The sequence below is a fragment of the Delphinus delphis genome, chromosome 20 (assembly GCF_949987515.2).
Source record: "Delphinus delphis chromosome 20, mDelDel1.2, whole genome shotgun sequence".
Lineage (NCBI taxonomy): Eukaryota > Metazoa > Chordata > Mammalia > Artiodactyla > Delphinidae > Delphinus > Delphinus delphis.
The window spans coordinates 29,990,955-30,012,627 of NC_082702.1; positions in this window are offsets into that span (position 1 = coordinate 29,990,955).

Genomic DNA, 21,673 nt, shown 5'->3' on the forward strand with positions numbered 1-21,673 from the left:
CGTTTCCGGGGTGGATGGTGGTGTCATTTGCTGAGATGGGAAAGTTGAGGAAGGGACACGTTGCAGGGAAGAGGAGGCAATATTAGGAACAGTAGAAAAACCCATGTAACATTTACTCTGATCCAGGGCTGTTCCAAGGTGCTTTACCTACGTGAAGTCATTAATCCTCCCTACACCTTAATGAGCCAGGTACTGTCATTCTTCCCACTTTACAGATGGAGAAAGTGAGGCACAGAGTGGTTAAGCACCTGGCCCAAGGCTGCACAGCCGGCAGGTGTCAGGGCCAGGATCTGAATACAGCCAGTCTGGCTCTAGAGTTTGTGGTCTGGACCACTTCGCATTGTTCCGCTTGTGATGTGCTGAGTTGAAGGGGTTGTAGGACAGAAGCCTGGTTGTTGCTGCCGGGTGAGCAGTGGGACGGACAAGTCTGAGGCTTAGATGAGGGGTCTTAGCCTCTACTGAAGGTCTAGAAATGGTTCGTGGGTCCATGCGAGTCCATGCTTGTGTCCAGAAGGAGAGGGTTCAGTGGAAGGAAGAGAGGGGAGGGGAGGGGAGGGGAGAACAGAGCAAAAGCAAGGACCAAGCCCTGAGGAACTTTGGTGATTGGGGCCTGGGCTGAGAAAGAGGTACCTTGAAGGATACTGAGAAGGGTCAGCCAGAGAAGTGGGGACACCACAAAGCAAGGTGTCAGGGAAGGGCGCGCTTGAGGGAGGACCTAGGGATTAACACTGTCACATGCCGTTAAGGCTCCACACCAACTAGGGACGGATGCAGATGCCCCACAAAGAACGGCCGTCCACATGGTGGGCCGTCGCTAGTCCTTCCAGCAGCCAAAAGAGCCTTTGCTCGATATGTCTTTAGCGCAGTGACTCGCAGCCTTAGCTCCCTCTCTACCCCCCGAAACTCTGTGCCTTGGCTGTCTTTATGCCTTTACGTATTGCAGTCCCTGGAAGTCCCCCCAGAGGTTCCTCCCCTACAGCTCTTTGCTTTACTGCCTGAAATTCAATCCTTCGTACTGAACAACTGGCATAGCGATAGCGGTTTATACTCGATGTAAACACATCTAACCCTGTGAGGTAGGTATTATCTATTATTATCCTCATTCTACAGATGAGGAAACTGAGGCACAGAGAGGCCAAGAACCTTGTCCAAGGTGTACAGCTAGTAAGTGGCAGAGCTGGGATTCCAACCTTGATAGTCTGGCCCAGAGTTCATGCTCTTAACCACCACACCACAGCTCCTCTCATCAGTGTTTATAGAACAAGGTACTAGGGTACTATCTGCACCTAAGGACCTATGGATAGACTATCTACCATGTTTTAAATTTCCCATCTAGGAGGAGATAAATCACCATGGGCCCACAGGAAAGACTCATCCATCCACCCATCCACCCATCCACCCATCCACCCATGCATCCATCCAGCTATCCAGGAGTCCACCCATCCATTTATCCTTTCTCCTTCCTTCTCTCTATCCTTCCCTTTCATTCTCCCTCCCTCTCTTCTCTCCTTTCTTCCACTGAAAGACTGTTTGCTATGACTTTCCTGCATGTCAGGCATCCAGAGTGGGTGCCCAGAATGAGGTCAGAGGCCCGGGGGTGGCCCGGACGGGAAGAGGTGCAGAGCTCCCCTCCTCTGAGTAGGCCCCAAGTTAACACATCTTATCGGACTCCAGTCTACAACTCAAAGCAAAAAACCAGCCAAAACCTCAGCATGGAAGCAATTTCTAGGAACTGGGACTAGTCTTTCCCTAAGTCTGTACCTGTCAAATTGGACAGACAGACAGAGGCTGTGACTTCGAACAGATGCAATTATGAGCTGAGCCAACAACCCATCTTGCACACTTCCGGAAACAGAGTGAGATCTAGGCCGTCAATTATTTAAACCCTAATTAACATAGCTCTGCATGTCTTTTTTGGGGGGCGCGCTCAGAACACACAGCATTGTTATCGTGGAAGAAAAGAGAGAATGAAATATTGATGGGGGTCGGCTTTGTTCTCTGCTCAGCAAGAGCGGGCTGGTTGTAGGAAGCAGATTCCCGCCGTTGCTGCAGCTTTAATTAGGAAGGTCGGTGGCTTCTCCGGCGTCTTGGATTCCTTTAATTTCCACAGAGGGAAGCGGCTTCTGAATTTTATTGAACACAGTTGAATTTTTATTTTCAAAAATCAAAACAGAAACAGTTCTTGGCATCTCTTATGAGCGCTGGGTGTTATTTGCTCTTTAGAGATAAAGTTGTTTTTATACGGGGAGAGAGAGCCAGGGAAAACGGGGCCTGAGATTTGTCCTGGGAAAGATACTCGACTGGGAGATGGTAGTCAGCAGAAAAATAAACCTCCACTCGACCCAGCTCGGCCCGGGCTCCCCGGCACTCTGGCTGGCCTGAGAAATCCATTTGACAATGAACAGTGCGAGCTGAGTTTGAGGTAGTTAACTCTTGGGGCACTGGAGTCTGATCTAGTTCCAGAAGTTTCTGGCACAGGAAATCAAGTGGAGCGAGGTCACTGAGGCCCTAGGGATGGGAGGGAGACCAGGGCGGACCCCTGGGAGGAAGGGGAACTGGGGAACGGAGGAGCTGAAAGGAAGGAACCTGGGGTGGGGGGAACAGAACAGAATATAGGTGCCGGAGAGGAGGGGCCCTGGAAAGGAGGGTCCCCGGTGGCAATCTCAAAGGCCAGAGCAGCCTCCCAATGCTTGATCCCAGGTCCACGTGGGGTGGGAGAAGGTGCCATGGAGAAGGACTCAGGTTTGGGTGGTATCTCTCCTTCCGCTTGTCTGTTTTCGGTGGTTGGACGTTGCGTTCACTCATGAAGCATATGCCACTCATGTCCTGGAAGCCAGGCACCTGGTTAGCACCAGAGGCCAGAGAGACAGAGCCATGGTTGCTGCCCAGACAGGGAGACCAACGAAAGCAGCCCTGTGTGATAGAAGCTGAGGGCAGAGTGGGTTCACTCACTTCAGAAGTGATATCTGAGCAGAAGGAAGGAAGGAGAAAAGGAAGGAGGGAAGGAAGGCAAATGCATTTCAAGGTTGAAAATGGCAAGGAGGACATTCCAGGCAGAGGGCCCGGCCTCTGTAAAGGCAGGGAGGGGTGAGAGGATGAATCAGAAATTTACTGGAGTTGAAGCAGAGGAAGCAGATGAAAGTGAGGTCTGTTCCGGTGACAGGGTCTCTGTGGACTCCACCTCAGGATGCAAAACAGACAAACCAGCCTTGAGCTGGAGCAGCTCTGCCTGAGCCTCAGGGAGCAGGAATGTGGGTGCAGGGCACACGCCACTCATTAGCCCAGGCCGAACTCTGCAGGCAGGTCCTAGTATCCTCATTTTCATGTGAGTTGTGAGCTGCAAGGGATAAAGGCGTGGCAGCATGAAATGCTGTCATTTCTTTAGCTCCAAGCATGTTCCGGTTGCAATTGAGCTAGGCTGGAGCGTTTACTCAACAATACGGAGCAGGCCTACTGTAGCAGACGCTGTCAGAGTTCCCCCCACAATCCCCCCACAATCCCCTGGGATCCTTCTCCCACCTTGCTGCACACTGGAGGCCAGCTCTGGGCGTGCTATCATTCCCAAGAGCCAACACCTGAGTCTTTTTGTCAGTGCGCTGCCCTCAAACTGCTGGAACACGGCATGCACAGAGACCTGGAAGCGCCTGGAAAAGTACATCCTTCTAGAGCAGCTTGAAGGGTGTGGGTTGAAAGGTTCTGCCTCACCTGTCCCCGCAAGGGACAACTCAAATGTATGACCCAGGCTATCTCCAGCACCAGGTCCCCTCTGTAGGACTTTGCTGGATACACGCCCTCTCTTGGCCTCCTTCCCTTCCCGGTCCCACTTCTCCACGCCCTGTGGATTGTTCCCAGAAATGCTTCCTAATGCATCGCTTTCACCTGACTCCATCTCAGGGTCTGCCTTGGGGAACCCAGGCTTAACACCCACCTGTGTGCCAGCCATTGCTTTCTGCCCTGGTGTCACAATGTTAAATAAGTCACACCCATGCACCCATGCACACCCACACATGACCAAGAACATGCCAAGCCATAATCTGGGTGCTGGGGATGCAGCAGAGAATGAAACCATCAAGAGCTCCTGCCTGGAGGAGCAGATACTGTCCTGGGGAAGACAGACAACACGAGAATTAAATAAATGAGGTGGACAGGAAGGGCCTCCCTGCAAAGGCAACTTTTGAGTAGACACTTAAAGGAGTTGGGGAGGAGGCAAGCCATGGAAATAACCCACGTAAGAAGTTTAAGAGTGTTCCAGGGAGCGGCAGCAGCAAGTGCAAAGGCCCTGAGGCAGCATATGCTGGCAGTGTTCCAGGAATACCAAGGAGGCCAGTGTGGCAGGGGCAGAGTTCACAAAGGGGAGGATAAAGGAGATGAGAGACAGAGAGGTATGGAATGTAGATCCTGCAGGATCTCTGCATTTCATTCTACACACATTAGTTTTTGTTCTGCATGTGGTCAGAACCAGCAGAGCGTTCTGTATCTGTCTCACCCAGAGCAATTTCAACCCTTTTCGAACACCCAGGTGGGAGCTGGCCTTGAGAAGCCTCGGGGAGCTCTGCTCAGAGTGGCTTTATGAAGAATGGTGCCGTTCAGATGCAGACTGGCCTCTCCCTGGAAGGCTTTTTGCACCAGCAGCCACAGGAGCCCAGCTCTCTGCGTCTTGTTACACACGTGCACAGACATTAAAGGGATCTTAAAACACACTCTCGCCGAAGCTACTTTTTTTCTCACTTGCTTATTTATTCAACAAGCATTCATTGGGCTCCTTGACATGTGAGGTGCTACTCTGAGGCTAGGGCCACCCTGGTGAACAAGGCAAGACAGGGTCCCTGCCTGAGCAGACCTCACATTCCAGCAGTGGAAATGGATGATAAACAAATGATCAGAAAAACCTGCAAAATACAAATTTCAGGTAGTGCCAAGTCCCGTACAGAAAAATAAAACACGTTGGACTAGGGTTCTCAGCTAGAAAGACTTTGCCCCCACGACACGTGTTTGGAGACATTTTTGATCGTCACAACCTTTGGAGGGTGGATGCTACTGGCATCTAATGGGAAGAGCCAAGAAATGCTCCTAAATGTTCTAAAATGCACAGGAGAACCTCCACTGCAAAGCATTATCCAGCACAAAATATCAGCAGTTCGGAGATCGAGAAACCGTGGGGTGGGGGAGAGAGTCATGGACAAGAGATATTGAAACCGGGATGGTGTGGGAAGCCAGGATGATCAGGTTGCCTCCTCAGATGTTACTTCCATTCAAAGAGGTAACGTTTCGGCAGAGACATGAATGAAATTGAGGAGTCAACGACAAGGGAAGAGCATTTCAAGCAGAGGGAACAGCCGGTGCAAAGGTTCTGAGGAGGCAAAATACTTTATGTGTTCAAGGAACACATGTAGACACAACTCATCCTTCAGAGTCTTCTGCTTCGGGAAACAGACACCTCAAGGAGCACAGATTTCACCCTGGAATCATTTCTAAGCATTCTCCTCCAGGAAAAGCAAGGCATCCCTATTCATCAGAAGGGAAATAGCAGTTTCCACCCCACACTGGCCTCTATTTCAGCTGGGCATCTTGGTGGGAAAAGGGTACTTCCCTGTAAGACAGAACCCTTGACCCCCTGGACTTGGATCTGCAGCCCATTCCTTAGTGGGTCCAATGGCCTCACCCCAACTCTCCATTTTATGGGGTCATCTGAGCCTCAAGGAGAAGCCAGGACTTGTCCAAGGGTTTATAGAGAGCTACTGCAGGGGCTGGGGCACATGACCTCACTTCCAGGTCTGCCTCCATCTTCAGCCCTGTTTGCCAGCCACAGAGCCCAGACAGCCCCTCTCCGATTTTGCAAACAAGGCTCAGCTCTGAGAGTCTCTTTCTCCCAGGACCCCACCCTCTTTGCTGTGACATTTCCTCTTCCCCCCTTGAGGCTGCCTACCAGGGCCCAGCCTCGCTGGAGGCTCTGATTAAATATGCACCTCCTAATCTCATCAGAGACCAGAAACATGCATATATGCAAATCAACATCTGCTCCTCTACTCAGGGAAGGATCCTCCCACAGTGCTCTGGGGAAAGGAGCCCAACCCAATGAACTCTGAGGGGAAGGCTCCAGAACAACCGAAAGTCGCTTCAAAATCCCTGGGTCCCTGACGGAAATTCACTCGTCATGTAATTGGAAGTTATACTTAAAGGCGCAGCCCCAGCGTGACCCACCTCGAGCTGCATCTCCTTCCGCATCAAGCCTTTCTGTGTCACAGGAGACATGGCCTGGGCCCTAGTCCAGGGGAGCTTGCCCCTCTGGCTGACGAGGGAAGCAGCAGCTGGTGGTCACTTCTTGGCTTTGCTGGGTGTCTTCATTGCTAACTCGGAGGCATAGGACTGCTTACCAGGAGAATTAAGGTAGATATGGATAGGGCCCATACCAGCACCTCAGAGTCTCTAAGGTTTGAGACTCTGACACTCCATTTCTCACTCGTGTGACGCCGAAACGGTGGCAGGGAGTGAAGATGAGGAAGGCCCTTCCATCCTGCGGCAGCGCCCGGCCCTCTGATCTCAGAGTCCTCGCCATGGAGAATTGCAGTGCGGCTCTGTGGGCGGGGGCAGGAAGTGACGCACATCACAGGATGCTCACACCCCATTGGCCAGAACTTAGTCACGTGGTCTTGCTTAACTGCAAGGGAGGCTGGGAAATCAAGCTGGCGGTGCAGACTGGAGCAAGAGGAGAGGGTGGGTTTGAGTGTTCCAGAGCGGTCTCTGTCATGGCCGTTTCCTCATACAACTTCAGAACTGAAAGGGTCCTGAAAGCACTGATTGGTTTAGGTCCTTGGGTTGTAAGCCACAGAAAGAAATTAGCATTAGGAAATTTATGATCAGGACATGAAGCAATCACCAGCTTGGGATATGGTAGGGGAGCCTGGGGAGCAGCCAGCACAGCCTTGGGGTCACAATAGGAATGGCCTGGTCACGAGGAAGGCCATCCATGTCTTCAGCCTTGTGTCTCTGGTTCCGTAAACAAAGTCCCTGTGAGAACACCTGGCTGGCCACACCTAGATCCCTCACCTGACGGACCGCCGTCTACAGAGGGGAGGGGAGAGGACTGCGCTCGGCCTGTGGCTTCCACACAGCAGGGTACTGCTCAGGAGTTTGTCATCCCACCCAAACTATGCCTCTGAGGGAGGCGGGTGAGTCAGGAAATCAGGATGCTGACTTCAGGAGCTGGTGTATTGGGATACAGAGTCTGTTACTGAGATCAGAGGTCTTCCTTTGCAGGTGGGCCCACTGGGGATGAGAGAGAGGAAGTAAGAAAAGAGGCGGGGGCTTCCCTGGTGGCACAGTGGTTGGGAGTCTGCCTGCCGATGCAGGGGACACAGGTTCGTGACCCGGTCTGGGAAGATCCCACGTGCCGCGGAGTGGCTGGGCCCGTGAGCCATGGCCGCTGAGCCTGTGCGTCCGGAACCTGTGCTCCGCAACGGGAGAGGCCACAACAGTGAGAGGCCCGCGTACCGCAAAAAAAAAAAAAAAAAAAAAAGAAAAGAGGCGGAACTGGATCCTGATCTTCCCACGGTTACAGTGATCACCTTCTGTTTGGTGACAGATGGAATTGGATGCCATTTTCCTTTGCAAAATCTTTGATGCCCAGTCTCTCTTTCCTGAACCTTCCGCCTTGTCAGGGTCTGAAGTCACCTTGATTCTTTCTAGAGGAAGCATGTCTGTTGGGAAATTTGATATTCAGGGGTGGCCCATGTGATGGGGCTGGTGAGGAGTAGTTGTATAAGAAGGACATAAAGGCAAAACCACCTGTGGGAGAAATCACAAGGCATAGCTTGTAAAACTGTAAAACTACGAAATAGATGTAAAGCTGGCATTTGAGTAGGTGGTTAGCATCTGTGCCTCTCCAAGCTCCCCACCGCTTTGGCCATATTTTTCTCAGGAAAATGTATTTGTATATGATTATATTCCATGTGTGTGGTGGACATGAGTTGTTTGGTCTACCTGGCATCCTTGTACCCCCCTGCTGAAAATAGCACCCCAGTTTCCTTTGGGGAACTGCCCTTCCCCCACTTCCAGGCCACATGCTCACATGTGGCTGACTTGAGCCCCAAGAACCCGTGTGAACATGTGGCACCAGCCTGCCCAATCAGAACACAGCAGTTGGCTCAGGAGTGGGCACATAATGCAGTCTGGACCAAACAAATGGAACTTTGTAGGAGCAGTAGAGACAGACAGAGATGCTCTCTTTCTGTTGTAGATAAAGAACTAGGAAGTCGGCCTAGAGTTGCTGATGGACATCATTCCTGCCAAAGGATGAAGCCACTCAGAGGAAAACAGGCTAAAGATGGAGAACGGTAGCTCCCTAATGATATGGACTGAATTGTGTCCCCTCAAAAATTCATATGTTGAAGTCCTAACACCTGGTGTGGCTGTATTTGGAGATAGGGCCTTTAAAGAAGTAATTAGGGGCTTCCCTGGTGGCGCAGTGGTTGAGAATCTGCCTGCTAACGCAGGGGACACGAGTTCGAGCCCTGGTCTGGGAGGGTCCCACGTGCCGCGGAGCAACTGGGCCTGTGAGCCACAACTACTGAGCCTGCGCGTCTGGAGCCTGTGCTCCGCAACAAGAGAGGCTGCGATAGTTAGAGGCCCGCGCACCGCGATGAAGAGTGGCTCCCACTTGCCGCAACTAGAGAAAGTCCTCGCACAGAAACGAAGACCCAACACAGCAAAATAAATAAGTAAATTAATAAACTCCTACCCCCAACATCTAAATAAAAATAATAAAATAAAAAATAAAGAATTAAATTTAAATGAAGTCACAAGTGGGAGGGGGATTCCTAACTCGATAGGACCGATGTCCATATGAGAAGAGGTAGAGACACCAGAAGTGTATGTGCACAGAGGAAAAGGCCATGTGAGGACACAGCAAGAAGGAGGCCATCTGCACGCTGAGGAGAGAGACCTCAGGAGAAACCAACCCTGCCGGCCCCTTGATCCTGAACTTTCAGCCTCTAGAATGGTGAGAAAATAAATTTCTGTCATTTAAGCCACGCAGTCTGAGGTGTTGGCTATGGTAGCCCAAGCTGACTAATGTACCTGACGACATCATTTAACACCTAGGCCAGCTGTGCCTGCCATCTGACAAGCTTCCTCTAAGCATTTCAGTCACGTGAGCTCATCAATTACCTTTTGTCTTAAGCCGGTTTGAGTCCAGTTTTCTTTACTTGCAAATTGTAAATTAAGAATTGCCCGTTAATTATACGATATTAACACTGGTAGTCTCAGAGTGTGGAATTCAGGGGCTCTTAGTTTCTTCTTTTATTTTACTACTCTGAATTTCATAAATGAACTTGGATTACTTTCATAATTAAAAAAAAAGTTTTATGTAAAAAATATTCATATGTTTCTGCCATGCACAGGGGCCGAAGCAATTTTCCCCTCCTGTTGGCTAAGAAGGGCCCAGGAAGGAAAGGGTAAGAGGCAGTGAGAAGATCAATACCTGTTAAGATGGTTCCACGTGTCAGTGGTCAGTTCACAGTGTACATCATCCTATTTTGTTTTCATAAAGGCTCTGCCACGTCGGTCCTCTTTGTATCCCCCCGTTCACAGACGAGGAAACGAGGCTCCAGGAAATGACGCCTTAACTAAGGTCACACCAGTAGTAAGTTACAAGGTGGGGATTCAGCTCCAGATTCGCCTGATGCCAAAGTTCTCTTTTTGCTGCCCAGCCCTGCAGCGAGTGAACAAGGCGAAGTCCTGGTCAGCAACTGACCACTGTTGAAGCGAGCCCTTACGCTGTGAGGGCCCCGAGGCTATATCAAGACCTTCGTGCTTGTGGGGTGGAGTGGGGAGCACAGAGGGCAAAGCAGAGGTCAGTGAGGTTTGTCTGTATCTGATAAAAACAATGACTAGTGTATCATTTTACAACGTGTATACATATTTATATATCTGTGTATATGTGTGTACATCTGTATCTATGTCAGCACTACATTTATATCCTTATCACTACAACTGTTAAGTTGAACCACATGAAATTGACTGTATTAGACCATTTTTGAGCTATAAAAAATGGCTCTTTGAAATGACTCAGCTCTATACCTATACTGAATCTCTATAATCTAGATCTATATTTCCTTCTCTTTCACACACAAAAAAACCCACAAACATTCCTCTAATTCCGAATCTGGGAGTACTGCTCCCCCACCCCCCACCCCGACTAGGAGCCTGGCCGCCCTGAGATGGACAGGAAGCGAGGCCTCGGGGACCCGAGGGTCAAGGAGGACCCCGGATAGCTGTCCAGCTCTCCTGGCCTCAGAGTGAGCTGGTCCCCTCCACTCCCTCTGCTGACCAAGGGGAGGCCCTAATTCACCAGCCACCGCCCCCTCAGCGGCAGAAGGGAGAGATGAGTGGACCCTTTGACGCTGACTTGCAGCTGATGGGCAAGACGGAGGCACACACAGGGGTTGGGCCCCAGGTCTGCATCCCCTGGGGTGAGGTCAGAAGCTGCAGGGCAGAGCCAGGGCGGAGGGAGGGCAGCCTAGCCTAGGCCTCACTCTGGGCCAGTCCAGAGTCTCCTGTCCTGTCCTCCCACTTCTGCAAGGGGAGGGAAACATGACCGTCCCGCTCCCCCGGCCCTGCCTGCCTGTCACACTATCCCCTCACAGGCTCGTTAGCCTGGCCTCCAGGCGCCCCCTCCTCAGTCCCGGAGGCCTCTGGCTGCCCAGCTCAGCCCACGGCCGCCCACTCTGGCCGCGGGGCTGTTTGTGGAGCCATCCCAGGCAGCCCCGAGCCTCTGTCTTCCTATTTAGACAAACAAACAAAAGCCGGTTCGGTTACCACGGGCGGGCTGTGAGGCGTCCAACACAAACCGAGGCCGCCCGCCTGGCGTCTCCAGATGCCCTGGGTTCGGTTCAGGCAGTCCCAGGACATTTGCCTTGTTCCCGCTCTGGCCTCGTTACCCGACTCTCCACGCCTCAGTGACACACATCCCAGCCCCTTCACAGAGGCTGTATGAAATGGGGCCAGGCAACACTCAGGCTGCAAAAGAAGGCTGACACCCTGAAGGCTCTGGGTCCCCGCCAGGACAGAGCCTTCTCGTACCCTGGAAGCCCTGGACGTCCTGCCACAGAAGGGTTTGGAGCTAGCCTTGTCCAGTACCTATTTAACAGATAGGAAAACTGAGGCCAGAGAGAAGGGACTTTCTGAGGTTACACAGTCAATTTGAGCCAAAATCTTTAAAAGCTATAACCAGGGTCAGGAACTACCTACAGGGTAGAATTTGGGAGTACCTCTAAAGGATGTTTTCTTGCATGGATTTCTTCCCTACGGGCCCGAATGTCCTGAACTTCTACCATTGGAGCTCTAGTCCTCCAGTCCAGATGTGCCAGTAAAGATCTTGATACGGAGTTAAGGAAAGAAAGCAAAGTATAGACAAGTGTCTAAAAGTATTCAGTATTCTGCAAAATATATATCTGGGTATGGGTATGGGTATATATATATATACGATATTTAAAATCTCTCTCTCTCTCTCTCTCTTTCTCTCTCTCTCTCTCTCTCTCTCTCACACACACACACACACACACACACACACACACACACACACTTGGATGAATATTTTTGGTTGTGGATCCAAGAAACTACTAGCAGAGGTTGCCTCTGAGGAGAAAGGCAGAAGATACACAGCTGTGGGCAGACTGACTTTTCATAGTATGTTCTTCTATATAATTTTTACTAGGTGCCTTTTCGCTCTGCACTAATAAAAATCAGGGAAAACATTTACGTCGTCCTTACTACAAGCAGGTACTGTTCTTGGTGCTTTTTATGATAACTCACTTCATCCTCATAGTTGCCCCATGCCAGGGGTATATTATTAGTAGTATCCCCATTGGACAGACAAGGAGACTGAGGCATTGAAACATGAATAACCTGCTAAACATCACACAGTAAATGGCAGAACTAAAGATCAAACCCTGATAGCTCAGCTCCAAACGGCAGGCATATCACCTCTTTATTAACCTGCCACCCTATAAGAAGCTATTTGATAAATAAGAAATGAGGGCTTCCCTGGTGGCGCAGTGGTTGAGAGTCCGCCTGCCGATGCAGGGGACGTGGGTTCGGGCCCCGGTCCGGGAAGATCCCACATGCCGCGGAGCGGCTGGGCCCGTGAGCCATGGCCGCCGAGCCTGCGTGTCCGGAGGCTGTGCTCCGCAACGGGAGAGGCCACAACAGTGAGAGGCCCGCGTACTGCAAAAAAAGAAATGAAAGAGACGCATCCTGGGGTGGAAAAGGGAATGGATGTGACGCCGAGTAACACAGCCTCCCCTTGGCTGCAGAGCCTTGGGCAGACCCACCGTGAGACTCGCGCACCGTTGCCCGGGCAATAGGGCCCCCAACGTGTGGGCGTGGGGGTGGGGGAGGGGAAGGTGGCACTGGAACTGTGGGCTCTAGGAAGTGGGAGAGAAATTGGAGGGAGGGGGACACAAATGTCCTTGGGAACGCAAATCTGCCAGGAACCCAACTCATCTCCCTCCATCTAACCAGTCACAGAGGGGTGGGTAGGATCCAGGGCCCCTGCCCCAGATGAAGGTTTTCAGGGCTGCTTCTTCAGCAAGAAAAGTGGGAAGATCTTGGTTCTGGTGCTACCTCCTCAAATTTCTAACCCTGGGATAATACTAATAATTAATAAATAATAATAATAGCAATAATAGTAATGTAGTTGTAGGATGGCAGATTAAAGATGGCCAAAGATTCTTTGATACCCTCCCATGGAGAGATGGGGCCACGTTCCCTCTTCTTGAACCTGGGTGCACTGTGACTGCTGTGATGAATAGAACATCGTAGAAGCACTAGTTTCCAGGCCCAGGCCTTCCAACACCAGCAACTCCCACCTCCTGTCTCTGGGTCCACTCACTCTTAGAGCCTTGAGCAGTCATGTAAGAATTCCAACTACCCTTCAGCAGAGACCACATGGGGAGGGACAGGGGTCCAGATAAGCACAGTCTTTCAAAAAATGTGACTTAAGGCATCTTGGATCCTCCAAACTAGGGCAGCCACCCACTGAACACCCCCAAGCGACCCCAGGCAAGGCCACCTGGAGCAAGAGAATTGTCCAGCCAAGTCCCACTCATACGCTCGACTCATGAAACCACCTCCCAGGTGAGGAAAGAGAATATCGACAGCCCCTGGGGTACTCCTAGCCAATCACCACCCTTTCTTCGCCGCCGGAGATAACCACTGTCTAGGCTTTTTCATAATGCTGTGGTGTCTTTTAAAATGTATTTTAGCATTTATGCATACTTATGTAAATATGGTGTTTAATTGTGCTCCTTTCTGAACTTTCTAGAAAGAGAATCTATAGTGTGCATTCTTTTGTGCCCGACTTCTTTCACTCAGCATCACATCTGTGAGATTCAGCCACTTTGTTGCATAGCTTGGTATCTCGGTCATGTTCACTGCTGTATAGTACTTCATTGTATTGCTATGCAATATGCAACAATGTGTTTACCAGTTCTATTGTTGATGGACATTTGGGTTGTTTCCAATGTTGGGCTGTTTGGTACAATGCCACCATACTCATTCTTACCTGTCACTTAGTGAATATGGGCTCACACTTCTTAATATGTGCCAAGGAGTGGAATTTCTGCGTACGGTCTATGCAGATCTTCAACTCTTATCGATAATTTCTTGCCCCAGCTTTCACTCCCACCAGCAGCGTCTGAGATCGTGGTGTGAATTATACCTCATCCTGGCTTTAACTTGTATTTCTTTGGTGGTTGATGAGGTCAACAACCACTTAGTATATTTATTGGCCATTTTGATTTCCTCTTGTAGAGTTCCTGTTTAAACTTTCTTCTCGTTTCTCTACTAGCTGTACAGCATTTAAAAATTTTGTTTCCAACTTTCAAAAATTGAGAGACTCTATACTAAAATACAGACAACTGGTTACAGCAGAGAACAGAGACTCTTTGGCCACGGGTGGCCGGTGTCCCTGCATGGCAGTGATCAGCTGGGGCTTAGCAGTGAAGAGTCCCTTCAGTCAGGATGTGGTCAATGGTGTCCCTCAGTGCCTACTGCCAGGCCTGCTTCATTCATTCTTGTGTCATGCCCTGCAGGCATTTGGATTTGGGACCTCTGGTTTAGTGTCTCAGCTGCTTTTCACCTAACCTGCTGTGGTGGGTCAGTGGCAGGAACATCCCAATTTGTTCACACCTCTTATAAAGTCTTCATCCTTGGGATGTGCTCTCCGCATGACTTGCTTTGGCCAATGGGACAGTGGCAAATGAGATTCAAGCAAAGGCTGGAAAAGCATCTGAGCATAGGGGTTTACCCTCTGGTAGCTCTTAAAACCCTGTAATCTGGGCTAGCCTGCTGGAGGATGAGCACCCACTGGGAGAGAGGTCCCGCTTATCCCAGCCAAGACCATCATCATCCAGCTGGTCCACTAGTTGACCACAGATACACGAATAAGGCCAGCCAAGATGAGCCAAATCCAGCCCAGACCAGAAGAAATACCCAGTTATACTCAGTCCAAAGGCTGTCATACAGAATTGTAAGATAATAAAATGTTGCTTTTAAAGTCACTACATTTTGAGGTGTTTTGTTATACAGCAGAAGCAAGTTGATGCATTTGCCAACTGAGTATTCCACGAACCCAGAAAAATCAGAGGGAAATGCAGGGAAGTATCAATATTTAAAACCAGGTTCCACATCCGCATCTTCACATGGAGAAACAGCTGATACAGGATTCCTTTCTCCGGAGGTCCTGGTGTGCCCTTCCCTGCTGTCCCAACCCCAATACTCATCCTCCTTTACCCGAAGGCCCTTGCGGTGCCTGCTCTATTGTGACCTCACCATCCTACAAAGAGCCCAGGCAATAACCCGGTATAATTGGTTAATACTTTCTCACCTTAATTAAAAGTCCAAATGGGAATATTGGCAGCTTAGGCCCTCGTTTGAAAACTGAGCCATATTCCCATTACTAGGAATGTCTAATTAAAGCATCCGTTAAAAGTCCATAACATTAAGTTAATGGGGAAAGCCAGGGGAAAGCCAGGAGGAATTCAATTAGATTTTATTTCTGTAAGATTAATATTAGCAACTTTAAAAAAATGTCCCCAATGCTGATTGTTATTCATAAAACCGTCTCTGAGCATTAGAATGGGCGTCTCATTTAGACAGTCTGAGATCAGGCTGAACTCAAATGGGATTCCAGCAGAAGACAAAGAGCTGATGTGCCAAGTCCTGGACCGCGAATATGGAATTCTTGGCCTCGCACCCAAAACTTCCTAATAGTCCTAACCCAGGAGGCTCCGGGCTGGGAATCTGGAGATCAGGGTTCTGGCTGGGGGACTTTAGCCACGTCACTTAACCTCTTTGGATGCAATTTACCCTTCTGTCACATAGGGTTAACAATTACAGTTCTGACCTGCTATTTCACAGGTGTGTCTTGAGGCCATAAGATAACGATGATGAAAGACCTTTAAGGAGATAAGCTTGATTCAAAAGGAGAGAAGAGGATGAGGAAGAAGCCCAGATTGGAGCTATGCAAACTTTAGCTGCTTTGGGAGAGACTAAAGGTTTATATAAAGCTTTATATAAGCTGTTTTTTGTGCTGGAGTAGTTGGTCACCTGATGTCTTAGGATAAGTTCCCTAGAAACAGATTGACATGGGGATTCTTACACAAGTGGCTTTTTGAGGACTTGTTCCCAGGAGAACCCTACAAGAGAGTGATGAAAGGAGAGGGCAGGGGAGGAAGCTGGGCAAAGCTGTGGGTTCTGCAAGAGTCAATCCTCAGCTTGATCCACGCTGAGCTCTAGAGAGTGATGACACCCCTCCTTAAGGCAAGGGGTCTGAGTTTTTGTGCCCACACATCAGTTATTGACTGTCGTCCTGCCCCTCGTGAGGGTAGTGGGGAGAACGTGGAATCTCTTAGGCATTTCCAGATGAAGTGGCTCCCCAGCTGATGAGTCTCTGGAGAAGGGGCAGTAGTGGGTCATTAAAAGCCCGGCTTACAGCATCCAGAGTGGGTGCACCAGCGTTTACTACCCCTGGCTAAGCCCTCCTTATCCTTCAGGATTCCTTCCTTGATTCCTTCTCTTTGGCTACGTTTGTTGATTCTTATCTATGCACTCATAGCTTTGATCCCCAACATATAGATAGTAAATGCTTATTCAATGCCTGTCTCTCCATTAGTGTCAGTTCCAGGAAGGCGGGGACTGTGTCTGCCTTGTTTCTTGTTATATCTTTAGCACCTGGTACGTAGTAGTTGCTCAATAAGTGCTCCAGGAAGGAAGGAAGGGAGGGAGGGAGGGAGGGAGGGGAGGAGGGAGGGACAAACAAGGGACAAGAGAAGTATAGAGAGACAGGTCATTGCCAAGTATTTTTATAATGAATCCTTAAACGTTAAGTTTGGGAGAACAGAGTCATCTCTGGGCCATGCTTTGAGATGCCTGTGAAACAAAAGCTAAGCCGGAGAATCTGTCCTCCCAGAATAAATTGGACTCCGTGACACAGAGAAAGCCAGAGATTGGCCCAAGGTCAGCCAGCCAATCAGAAGCATCGCTAGGACCAGAATCCAGCACTCCTGGAGCCCAAACCTGCGCGTGGGGACTCTTCTGTCCCAGGCAGCCCCTGCACACTCTCAGCCACAATTCATTTGATCCTGGAGGCAGAACCCCAGAGCAGGTGAATGTGCCATTGCAGTATAGGAGGAGGAATTGGCAGAGGGGTGGGTGGGGCCTTCTCCACTGCGATGGGAGGGGCTTCCTCTGCTGAGGTTGCCACAGTCCAGTCACCACGTCCAGGTCACAGCCCCAGAACCACAGACACCCGGAGATGACTGAGTTCAACTCTCTCCTGGGACCAAAGGTAAACTGGGGCCCAGAGAAGGCAGGGACAGAACCCAAAGACACACAGCTCACCCTGAGTGCAGAACCAGGCCTAAACTCCAGCTCTTCTTGCCTTTGGTCTGTGGTTCTGCCACAGATGCTACCCACTGCCCACCCAGCAGCCGTCACTCAGTCCCCCTTCCTTCCTCTGATCAGTTCCGGCCAGTGAGAGGTAACCAGGCAATCTACTGGGGACGGCGCACCTTACCAAATAAAAAGACAAGGCCTCATCAGAAGAGAGCCTTGGCCTTGACTCTTCTTTCTGCCTTGGATGCTGACATGGGATCTAGAGAGTCACTCGCCATTTGGGGACCAGGAAGCAATCACACGAGATCCAAAGTCAACATGGCAAAGATGAGGGAACTGAAAGATGAAACAGACCTTAGACCCTGATGACATCACAGAGCCACCGAGCCAGTGCCCCAAACTGCCACCCTCCAGATAGCTTGTAGTGGGAAAAAAAGAAACCCCTATTAATTTAGATCATAGTCGTAAACTTTTCCGTTCCTTGAAGCTGGCATTCCTGACTGACAAAGACATTTTCCCCACACGATTCCTTAACTACCCTTTGAGGTGGCCAGGCCACGTCGCAGCGTGCCCATATCATGGATAGAGAAACTGTAGCATGTCTACGTGGTCGCAAGATGTCTTCCCTCCAGCACATTCGCAAACTCCAGATTTGCAGAAAAGACATGCATGTCATTTGGTCCCAGGCTTGCAGTACAAAAGGGCAGAAATGTGTTCTCCAAACAAACTGTCCCAGAGCATCGTGTGGGTCCTGGGTTTGCAGGAATATCAAATAGCACTGAATTAGGCCATGGTTTGGGAAGCCCTGGCTGCCGCCCCACTGGTTCTTCTGGGGCTCCTGGGAGAGTGGTGGTGGGGCCGGCAGTGGAGGGGGAGGTAGCAAGATGGGTCTCAATTACTCAACGGAAAGTGGCTTCATTTTGGAAAAAAATACTCCCCCCCCCGGGCCTCCCTGGTGGGGCAGTGGTTGAGAGTCCGCCTGCCGATGCAGGGGACGTGGGTTCGTGCCCCGGTCCGGGAAGATCCCACATGCCGCGGAGCGGCTGGGCCCGTGAGCCATGGCCGCTGGGCCTGCGCGTCCGGAGCCTGTGCTCCGCAACGGGAGAGGCCACAACAGTGAGAGGCCCGCGTACCGCAAAAAAAAAAAAAAAAAAAAAAATACTCCCCCCCAAAAAAAACCAAGACCAAAAAAAGAAAAAAACACCCTGTTATTGGAGGCTTTAAGCTAAATAAGAACTGCTTCAATCAATATATACAATAAGAAAGTGAGGGGATGAGATATAAATTTCCTGCCGACTGAGTTCTACAGACGCTCATTGCACCCCAAAGCCTGTTGTCAAAGCCAGAGCAGTTATACGTGGAGCCCCAGGACCACAACCACTTACAGGTCTCTGCTGAACGGGGACCCAGCTGCACAGATCCCCTGAGAGAAGCCCATCCCTCGGGTGACCCCAGCTTTGGGGAGTAAATGCCTTCTCAGCCTGGGCTGTCCTCACCCTGGCTAAAGCCGGCTCCTTAGAGGAAGATGTGCTTCTCCTGAAGCACATCTTGCCTGAAGAAGCCACTCTTAGAAGCCAGGGGTCCCTCTGGAGGCAGCTCTGAGCTTCCCATCCTATTGAGTCTTTCTACAAACAGGATGTGATCCACAGAAAAGCTCCATGTATCGGCGAGTTGATTGTATCCGCTGTAACAAACGAACCCTAAAATGTCAGTGGCTTGACATGGTAAGAATTTATTTGCTCACTCACATATTAGTCTAAGACCGGAGTGCCTGGTACCTAGATGACTTCTCCTTAGTGATTAGGGACCTGAGCTCTTTCTATATTTTAGCTTCAGTCTCCCTAGTGCCTTGCTGTCCTCTATATTAATTCATGGATGACCAAAAAAAGGGAAGGCAGCCCTGCTTCTTTGGTTCCTTGGGAAATAGAAGCTGAATAACCTGCTCAAAGCCCCACACAGTCCAACAGCTGGCTAGACATGTCCAGTTGCGTGCTCTACAGGCACCTCAGAAAGAACTCATCTTCATCACCCCCCACCGCCCCTACTTCTGTCGACAGGAGGCTCCACCCTCATCGGGGGACTGTCTCCTCGCTCCCCTGATTTCATTACCCTCTGAGCCTTACGTGCTTCTCCATCTGCATTGCGCATCCCATCCACCCCATGTGCCTGCATTCGTGGCGTGCTTCCTGCCTCCACAGGGCTCACGGTTATGTTATGAGCCCTTGAGGCCAGCGCAGCAAATCTCCGTGGTGCTGAGGACAGGACCCCTGAATATTGAACAAGGCAGAAAGCATCAATACAATACCGTGCTGTGATCCGGGATGATGATACAATGAGTATCTCTCTCTCTCTACCTGAGAGAGCACGCAGCAGCATCCTCAAGGAATCCGGGCTCCTAGGTTCAATTCCTGCCTCTACCAGTTAGTAGCTGAGTGATCCTGAGGGGGTCCATTTGCCTGCCCAAACCTCAGTTTGCTCATCTCTAAAATGGGGATAATCGGGTCTCCACCTCCTAGGGCTGGTAGGAAGAGTCAGTGATATGGTGATACAAAGCATTGCCACGGTGTCTGGTGCACTTTAAAAACACAGCGACTGTTTGCTCCAAGTGATTCCAAACATCTTCCATTTGCCCCTCCAGATCCAAACTCCACTCTTCCACACCCTGCTCTGGGGCTTGAGAGACTGATGCCCGAGGACAGTAGCAAGGAGCTCCCTCACTCTCTTGCTTCTGGCTGGGTTTAACCAATGGAAGACCCCAACAGGACAGTAGAGGGTGAGGGGTGAAGCATGCTGGGATATTTATTCCTCCACCTCCCCCACCCTTGCCAGGTCACCATGAGTTGGCTGCACAGTACTGAAGGCCACTGCTCCTCCCAGGCAGCCCTCTTAATACAGTCCCACTCCTGGGTTCTGGGACAGTTACTCCTTTGCTTGTGTCTTCACAGATACATCCTCAGGGTGCTGCCCCATCCCTTGTCAGAGTCCTCAAACCTCCCCACTCCTTTGTCAATAGTCCTTTCATTAACCTTGTCTTCTGTTACCCTGTTTGGAAGCATTGTCTGTTTCCTTTCAGGGGTCCTGACCAATTCACTGGGGTTAAGCTCTATATAGTGTTTTATATCTTTCAAAGATTTTTTTTCTCATCCACGATCACAGTATATTTTCCCTGAGTGGTATTTTAAAACACCACTTAACAGAAGAACGATCAAAAGCTCAGAGAGGTAAAGTGTTTTGCCCAAGGTCACGCAGCTAAGGAGCGGGGAGCCGCGTGGGAGGATGGAGAACCGTTACCATTTCCTCAGCCCATTTTTTTCAGAGCTGAACAGCACGGTGGGGTAACAGGCCTGCTTCATCCTGGGCCAAGAGAGGAAACTTTCCGACACAAATGATCAGAGAAGCTGGGTTGTGGGAGAGGCTTCAGGCAAGAGCCAAAAAACAGCAAAGGATTCAGAGCTAGAGATTGTGTTTTTAATAATAAATAAACGCCAAGATCGGACCCTTTACATGGAAGGCTTGGGGTGCCTGCAGCCAGCATGGGGTATCCAGGAATCCGCCCACCTTCAGCCCACAGGATTCTCTGGTTATCGTCCAAACGGTTGGTGGGACAGGGTCTTGGGGAACGATCTTCAAACCCCAGAGGGGAGGAGAAGTGAATATTTTGGGATGCTCCCTTTTTCATACAAATAAAGAGGCCCTTAGAAGTTATATCAAGTGTCTGAATTTCCTGACCATATATTAATCCGCTTTCATGTGAATTATGCGATATTGTCATGGGGGAAGGAGCAGCTGGACATTGGATGAGCAGCCCTGGAGTCAAAGAGGACCCACGCTGTGCGGTCACCTCTGCAAGAAGCTCAGGGAGGCCGGGCTGCTCCATGGTGGCCCGTCTTCCCCAGGCCCATGGGGTCAATGTGTGCCCAGAGGGGCCAGGAGGGCCCAGGCCAGTGGTGGGGACCTGGGTGAGCAAGGGAATAAGTCAGATGCTCCATCAGGAGTGGCCACTCCGGAACTCGGGCCAATGGTTGCTATACCGACATGAAGCCCCAGTGAGAGGTCACCTTCTGATTTTTAAGAGAAGCCAGAAACCCAGGTTTTTATGGGAAGTCTTCCAATCTTTAAATATGGGCGACAAATTCTAATTTCTAAAAGATATTATGCAGGCCAAGCCAAAGCCTCTGCAGTTTGCCTGTGGACAACCTTTCCAGATTCAATATGTTGGAGGGTGTCTGCTTCAAGGCTTGGAGATCAGTGTGACTTTTTGATTTAGGTTGAAATTAGGCCAAGACCTTCACCTCCATCTTTTTTCCCTTCTCTTTTCACCCTCCTTGGATGCCTCTCCCTAATGCATTCAGTTTCCTAGGGTCATAATAAGAGCACCAGGCTAGAGGTATGGTACGAACTGAATGTTTGTGTCCCCCACACCCCAGATTCCTGTGTTGAAGCCCTGTCCCCCACAGTGTGGCTGTCTTTGGAGGTGGAGCCTCTCAGGAAGTAATTAAGGTTAAGTAAGGTCCTAAGGGTGGGGCCCTGATCTATAGGATTAGTGTCCTTATAAGAAGAGACACCAGAGAGCTCGCTCCCTCTCCCTGTGCATACACAGAGGCAGGGCCATGTGAGGACAAGGAGAGAAGATGCCATCTGTACACCAGGAAGAGAACTCTCCCTGGAAACCAACTGTGCCGAGCCCTGATCTGGGACTTCCAGCCTCCAGAGCCGTGGAAAAATAAATCTCTGTTGTTTAAGGCACCCAGCCTGTCAGGGTGTTTTGTTTTGTTTTCTT